General features: G+C 42.5%; 1 protein-coding gene across 1 annotated transcript in view; it reads left to right on the top strand.

Moving 5' to 3' along the window:
- YPEL2 (yippee like 2) overlaps positions 1-3,381 on the top strand; it is a 76,022-nt gene extending 72,641 nt beyond the window's left edge. Inside the window, exon 5 of the mRNA XM_032216002.1 lies at positions 1-3,381. This exon is cut by the window's left edge and continues 2,072 nt beyond it. The gene's annotated coding sequence lies outside the window, so the exon portion shown is untranslated.
- The last annotated feature ends 3,467 nt before the right edge of the window (positions 3,382-6,848 follow it).

Genomic DNA, 6,848 nt, shown 5'->3' with positions numbered 1-6,848 from the left:
TTTTATAGGATCGGTCAATAAGGGTGTGAAATTTTTCCGTCCTTCGACCTGACACGTCATACAGGTCTAGTTCGAATGGCATTGAGTTTAACCTCATTTTGGTTATTATATTTCTCCTGCTTTTTACTTTCATTCAATTTCGTTTGGGTAAGGGGTGGAAATTGTTCTGTGTGTGGTCCTCTGTAGGACACAAAGCAGCCATAGAGAGAGAAACATTCCATAATTGGCAAGAGATAAAGTAGGGTCTTAGCAAATTGATTTTTTTTTAATGTCCTGGTGTCTTTTTGGACCTTTGGGGAGGGGGCTTGTGGGGGGAGAGAGATAATTTCCAAGTCAGCAGAATAATTGGGAGAGCAGGAAGCTGAATTGGATTGTACCATCGAGAGAGACAGGGAGGGACAAAAGCTTTATTTTAACTTTGAATTTTTCAGGAACTTAGTTATGTGCTGGTGTTAAGACTGACCCGTGTTCCCACAATATTAATATTATGTGCCACACCAAAGGAAGACTTGTTTGGAACTTCTGGATGGGAGATTTAGGAAGAAAGGGTAGATTATTTAACCATGAATCCCTACATCAGTGTTCCTCAAACTTGGTACTCGTTAAGACCTGTGGACTTCAACTCCCAGAATTCCCCAGCCGGCATGTAGAATTCTGGGAGTTGAAGTCCACACATCTTCAAATAGCCAAGGTTGAAAAACACTGATTTAAAGGGTGGGACTTCAAGGAGGTTTCTAGTCCACATTACTGTCAGAGAAGGAATATGGAAACAATAATCGAGAATATGGTACAGTAGATGGTCTAAAATTAAGGAGTTATGGGCTCAAACAGATATAAGACTCATGGTGTGACTTTGAACAATTTGCTAACTCTCAGCCAGTCCTATTTTCCAAGAGGAGCAAAAAGAATATCTGCCTGCAATCCTGGACTCCCTGCAAAATTATAATAATTTTAAAAAACAAATGCAAGTTTAGGTCCCAAGAGGCATTCCTGATTAAAATTTGAGAAATAGAATATATAGAAGATCTAATCTGTCACAACTTCGGTAGGAATTAGACAGGAACAGACACTGAATTGTTTCCAAGGACGTTATCAGCTGGCCGCAGCTGGGCCTAACTACAGATAACACTAAACTAGCATGAAATATCACCACGGTTTTGCATCTCAGAGCCTGGGGCTACAAAACAGCTTTAATTCCAGCAAAATCCAGAATCCCCAGGGCTCATAATCAAATGTTCAAGAAAAGTATTGCAGGAAAATATACCCAGATTGCAGAATCGCCACGCAGGTCCCTTTGGTCGTTGTGATTTTGGAGCAGTGGGAAACCAACACCTCAAGCACAGTTGTGTTTTGGGGTAGACACCAGTAGTACCACAGCCTAGCTCTTAACCTCAATTCTTGATCTTCTTGATCTGGAAAGTGCAAGTATTTCTCAGTTTCTGCAGCTTTAAGATGGGTGGACTTCCAACTCCCAGAACTGGGAGCTGGGAAATCCTTGGGAGTTGAAGTCCACCCATCTTCAAGTCGCCAAGTTTGAGAAACACACAAAAGTTGCTGAGATCCTGTGAAATCCTGGGATAGAGGACCATCGTTAAAAATTGTAGCATCCTTCAGCTTCTGACATGGTGAGGTGGACTTCCTATCTACGACTGTGATTTTGACGCACTGCGTCCGGTTGTGTTTTGAAAGGCCGATTTGGGTCGAGTGAAGGTTGCTTATTTATTTGAGGAAAAGGTGAGATTTCTTCACCGGGATCATGTTTGCATCAGCCTCCAAAAAAATGGTGTGTAACCATCTAAAATTCCTCCATCGGTCTTGCCTTGAAGGCCTCCAAGACATCTCCAATGGTACAGGCTCAGTATATTAAACCATCAGTCATACAGGTCAACCTAGGATATGGATTTCTAATCCAGATTTCTATAAGAGGAGCCGTTCAGACATTTGGGAAGTTGGGTGCTTCCAAACTTGAGTTCTAGATCACTCTTCAGCTCAGGTAGAGGAGAAGGAGAAGGTTAGGGTTAGGGTTACAGTCCTACATTCCTCACTGGTGACGGGATGGTGTCCTTTGCTATTCCTGAGGTGGCAAGCCAGTTAAGAGGATGAAGACAATTTGGGTGACATGCACCGATGCGTCTTCTGATCAAACTTGCTGTTTCGGAGTGACGTCCCCTTTTTGCAATATATCCAAACGATAAAGAAAATTGGGGCCGATAGATCCCAAAACCCTTGTGACACTGTTCGTAGCGGAGAAATCATTTCTTTTTCTTGTCTCTTTAAATACTGTGTTTTTCAAACATGGAACCTTTAAGGGGAGTGGACTTCAGCTCCCAGAATCCCCCATGCTGGCTGCGGAATTCTGGGAGTTGGAGTCCACACCCCTTTAAAGGGCCAACTTTGAAAAAAAACCCAACTTTCAATAGATCGTTAGGACTCTGGGAAGTTTTAATTAATTCTTTTCTTAGCCCATAAGTGTCTTTTTTCCTCAGGGCTCCCAGCTGGCAGTATAAAAGCTCTTTTTTTTTAAATTTACAGGCTAATGCAAGCAACTGTTATTTATTTGATTATGAGTTGTTGTTCTTGTGTTTATTGCAATTTATTGCAGTGAAAGAACGTGCTGCGATGTTGTTATTTTTACTGCAATATTTTTACGGCAAACAGGTTGGAGAAAAGGGAGTCCCGTGGCAGTTTTCTGCCCTGGACAAGGAGAAATTCTACAGGTTTCCCCAGCATCTCGATCCAAGCCAAAGAGTCTGTTTTCTTCCCCTTTCATTTTTGTCCTCCTCATGGCTGCCATCATGTACAAAAACCCACTAAGCTGTGAATGAGTCTTCTTGTCATCCTGGCCTGCTTGTGATTTGTGTGGTGTTTTATTTACCAGGGAGCTGTTTACAAAACTCTTCGTCAGCCTCCTACAGTTTTTTTCCCTCCAAGCGTGGCCCCTTTAAGAGGCGTCTGGACTTCAACTCCCAGAATTCCCCAGCCAGCAGGGAGAATTCTGGGAGTCGAAGTCCATCCCTCTTAAAGCGACCTCGCTTGAGAAATAACTTGAATAGAACTGTGTCCCGTCTCCCCCGCACCCCCCGAACAGGTTTTCCCCACGCGCAGGCATTTTGTAGCAAGGCAACACAAATTGTCGCTCTGACTGCATTGGCGTAAACCAGGTTTCTGCAGTTCTAGCTTGTTCTGTTTATTTGTTTTGGATCAGAAACCGGTCTGAATAGGCGTTAGCAATCCTGGTTCTTTGATTTGGGGACGAAGGGAAGTAGATTCTGCCTTCTCTTCGGTCCCCTTTGGCCCTGTTCCTTTGGTGGTCTCCAGAATAGCATTTCTAGACCTAAAGTGATTAAAACTTTGCCCCAGCTGGATCGAACTGTTGCATAAAATACAGAAATAGCAACCAGAAATAAAAGTTTTGGAATGTCTTTCTTTCTATAGGACCATTTCCCAGTCCCTAAATCCCAGTAAAAACCATATTTTGCATCCCAGTACATCATCTCTCTTTCATCACACTACCAAAACACAGGCTTTATTTTTATTTTCTTTCCAAAGTGTCTGACTTTTAATAAAATACAAAATGGACCAATACCACCAGCTAACCTAATTGCGCTGTGCATCCGTGTTGCTGTTAATGACAGAGAAAACACATTCCCCTCTTCCTCCCTGTTGACTACACACTTTGTGGTACACACACACACAAATGCACCCCCACCCTTTCGAAATGCAATCATGACAAGCGTTGTCCGGGGAGGTGTGCATTTTGGGCCCGAGATAATTAGTGTGCTAAATATACATTTCGTAGCATCATTTCACGATGAATCACCTTTTTTTCTGCTTCTATCTGAGACCCATCTAAAGCAATCTGTTTTTCTGTTTGGAGAAGCGGGATATAACCTTGTGTAAAACGTTCAGGAATTGTACTTTAAAAAAATAAATATTTTTTTAAAGAAATAGAGAGTTGGAAAGACGTTAAGGGAGGAAAAAAAGGAATGGTTTTTAAGTTTAAAAAATAAATAAACGCTGCATAATAATACTTGTGCAGGCAAAGATTATTATAATTATTATTGCAAAGGTATCATGGATATCCTTTATCCTTCCCGTAAATAAAGAGACTATATTTCTAATACCAGCCCATCATGTTGGACATTTTTGTGTTTACAGAACTGTGCATACTTTATACATTAATATTTAAGACAAAAAAAAATATCTTGGTTTTATTTTATGGGTGTTTTATTTGTTTGACAAATTATTCAGGTCTTATTTTGCTTTAGTAATAAATGTTTACTTGTCTATTATTGGTTTTTTTTAATGGCCTAATTTGTTTTAAACCGTGTCACATGTTGGCATATTGTACATGCGACGTCAGTATTAGAAGGAAGGGAGCATTATTGTTTTGTCTGATTTACAACATGTATGTTGATGCTCATTTGAAAGAAAAGTAAAAGGTTTTCAAATATTTAAAAAAAAAAAAAAAACGATGTTGGTCATGATTTTCAGGCAGGAGGGAAGACAAGAACAATTTCGATGTTGTCGCTCTGCAAATATACTGGCAGTCCTCATTTAATGACGGTTCGAAGTGGCAGCAGTGGTTTATGACCGTTTTTCACACTCACGGCCATTGCAGCATCCTTGAGGTCGCGTGATCAGAATTCAGAGCCTTGGCAACTGACTCATATTTATGACAGTTGCAGTGTCCCGGGGTGATGTGATTCCCCTTTTGCGTCCTTCTGAGGAGCAAGTCAATGGGGAACATAGATTCACTTAACAACCATGTTACTAATTTAAGAACTGCAAGGATTCACTTAACAACTGTAGCAAGAAAGGTCATAGACTGGGATAAAAGTCTCACATAGCAACAGAAATTTTGGGCTCAATTGTGGTCATAAGTCAAGCGCTACCTTGACTTACGACCGACTTCCCCAGAGGGACTGATGGCCCATGTTTGAAGCGCTGATGTTGGGCTCCGCCCCCTTGTGGTCATGTGACTGCATGTTGGGCCCGCTCTTAACAACCGGTTTGCGTTTATGACCGTAGCCTGTGCCCTGTGGTCACATGACCACAATTTATGACATTTTTCGTGGAAACTGGCATTTATTTCTAGTCTCTGTCAAAAATCACCCCATAGCTAACAAGGGGTTTGCTTAACGACCATAACATTCACTTTATGACTCCCATATTCATATTAACAACCACAGTCGGGGGTGGGGGGGAACCAGTCTTAAAAATGGCTCCGGTCACAGAATAACCTGCTTTATGATTGTCACGACCATAATGACCATAATTGCCACACTCATAGGTCGCAAGTTGAGGACTACAGGTACTTAACTAACAGCCACAAAGGGAGCCCCATTGTGATTGTTAGTCCCGTTCGGTTGCTAAATAAGAGTTAAGTGAATTTACCCCAATTTATGATCTTTTTGCCAGTGGTTAACCAAACTGCTTTGGTTGTTAAGTGAGTCATATGTTCATTAAGTGAATCTGGCTACCCCCATAGAATCTGCTTGTTGAGAGCCAGCTGGGAGGGTTATAAATGCTGATCACATGACAGTGCAACCGTCATAAGGACATGCCAGTTGCCAAGTGCCCCCAGTTCTGATGATGGGGATGCTGCGACGGTCGTAAGTGTGAAAAACAGCCATAAAGCATTTTTTTCAATGCCGCTGTAACTTTGAACAGCCACTCAATAAATGGTTGTGAATTGAGGCCTACCTCTACCTCCCCGTATTTCCTCTCTACCATCTACTGCGTAGCCAATGGCAGCACCAGCTGGGGATGATGGGCACAGTGGTTCTACAGTTCCAGAAGACGCAGATGTTATTTCTGTTATGACAGCTTTTTCAACTCAGAAATCTTTGCAAAGGATGGGGGTTTTTTTTTAGATCAGCCGTACATGGCACATATCTCTTTGTACGCTAAAGGGATAAACTGAAAATTGTATTCAGAAGTTAGATGACTTCTGAATACAATAACACGACTATCCCAAAGCCATATAAACTCGCCTTCCTCATCCTGAGGCTAAATTGTCTTTTTAAAAGCCATCCAGCTGCCTTTGTGCTTCCTCATCAGTTGCTTCTTTGTTCCCATGGCAACGAGAGGAAGGGACCCCTCTTTGGGTATCACACCATTTCCATGGCGACAGAAGACACGGTCCTGGATGGGCTTTGTACAACATTGCTAGAACAAAAAGAAGTGGGAGGGGGGGGGGGAAGGAGAGAATAAGTTTTCCCAAATATTTTGGAGTTCCTCTCCTGTAGCTTCTAGACCAGTGTTTCTCAACCTTGGCAACTTGAAGATGTCCGGACTTCAACTCCCAGAATTCCCCAGCCAGCATTCGCTGGCTGGGGAATTCTGGGAGTTGAAGTCTGGACATCTTCAAGTTACCAAGGTTGAGAAACACTGGTGGGAAAAGCAGAAAGTGAGAGAGAAGGACCGCCTACAGCCAGGTGGAAGGACTCAAGTTATATAGTGATGGAAGCACCGTTAGACATTCTGAAGGAGGAGACGGGGGACAGATTCTTCTTGTTCTGACCAAGGCTTCCCAAGAGCATGAAGCAAACTCTTGGTCCCAATAAAAACACCTTTTATTAATTTGCTGTGAATTCCGCTCCTTCACATCCAGCAAAGTCTTTCAACGGAGGATTTATAGTCACAGACCTTATCAGGCTTGGAGAGCTGCCAGGCCGATATCTGCAAAACTTGGCAAGGAGCCTCGGAGAGTCACAAACCAATTAAGCGAACTCATTATCTCCTGCAAACTCCACTCCCCTTTCGCTCCTCTTTTATTTCCTCTGGGAGGGGCCATTCATGGTCCACCTGTGGCCTTACTCCCAAGTCGACCCCTGTTCTTTAGC

The sequence above is a fragment of the Thamnophis elegans genome, chromosome 4 (genome assembly GCF_009769535.1).
Source record: "Thamnophis elegans isolate rThaEle1 chromosome 4, rThaEle1.pri, whole genome shotgun sequence".
Classification (NCBI taxonomy): domain Eukaryota; kingdom Metazoa; phylum Chordata; class Lepidosauria; order Squamata; family Colubridae; genus Thamnophis; species Thamnophis elegans.
Note: the sequence above shows the minus strand (reverse complement) of the source record. Positions and strands in the feature narration are given on the sequence as shown.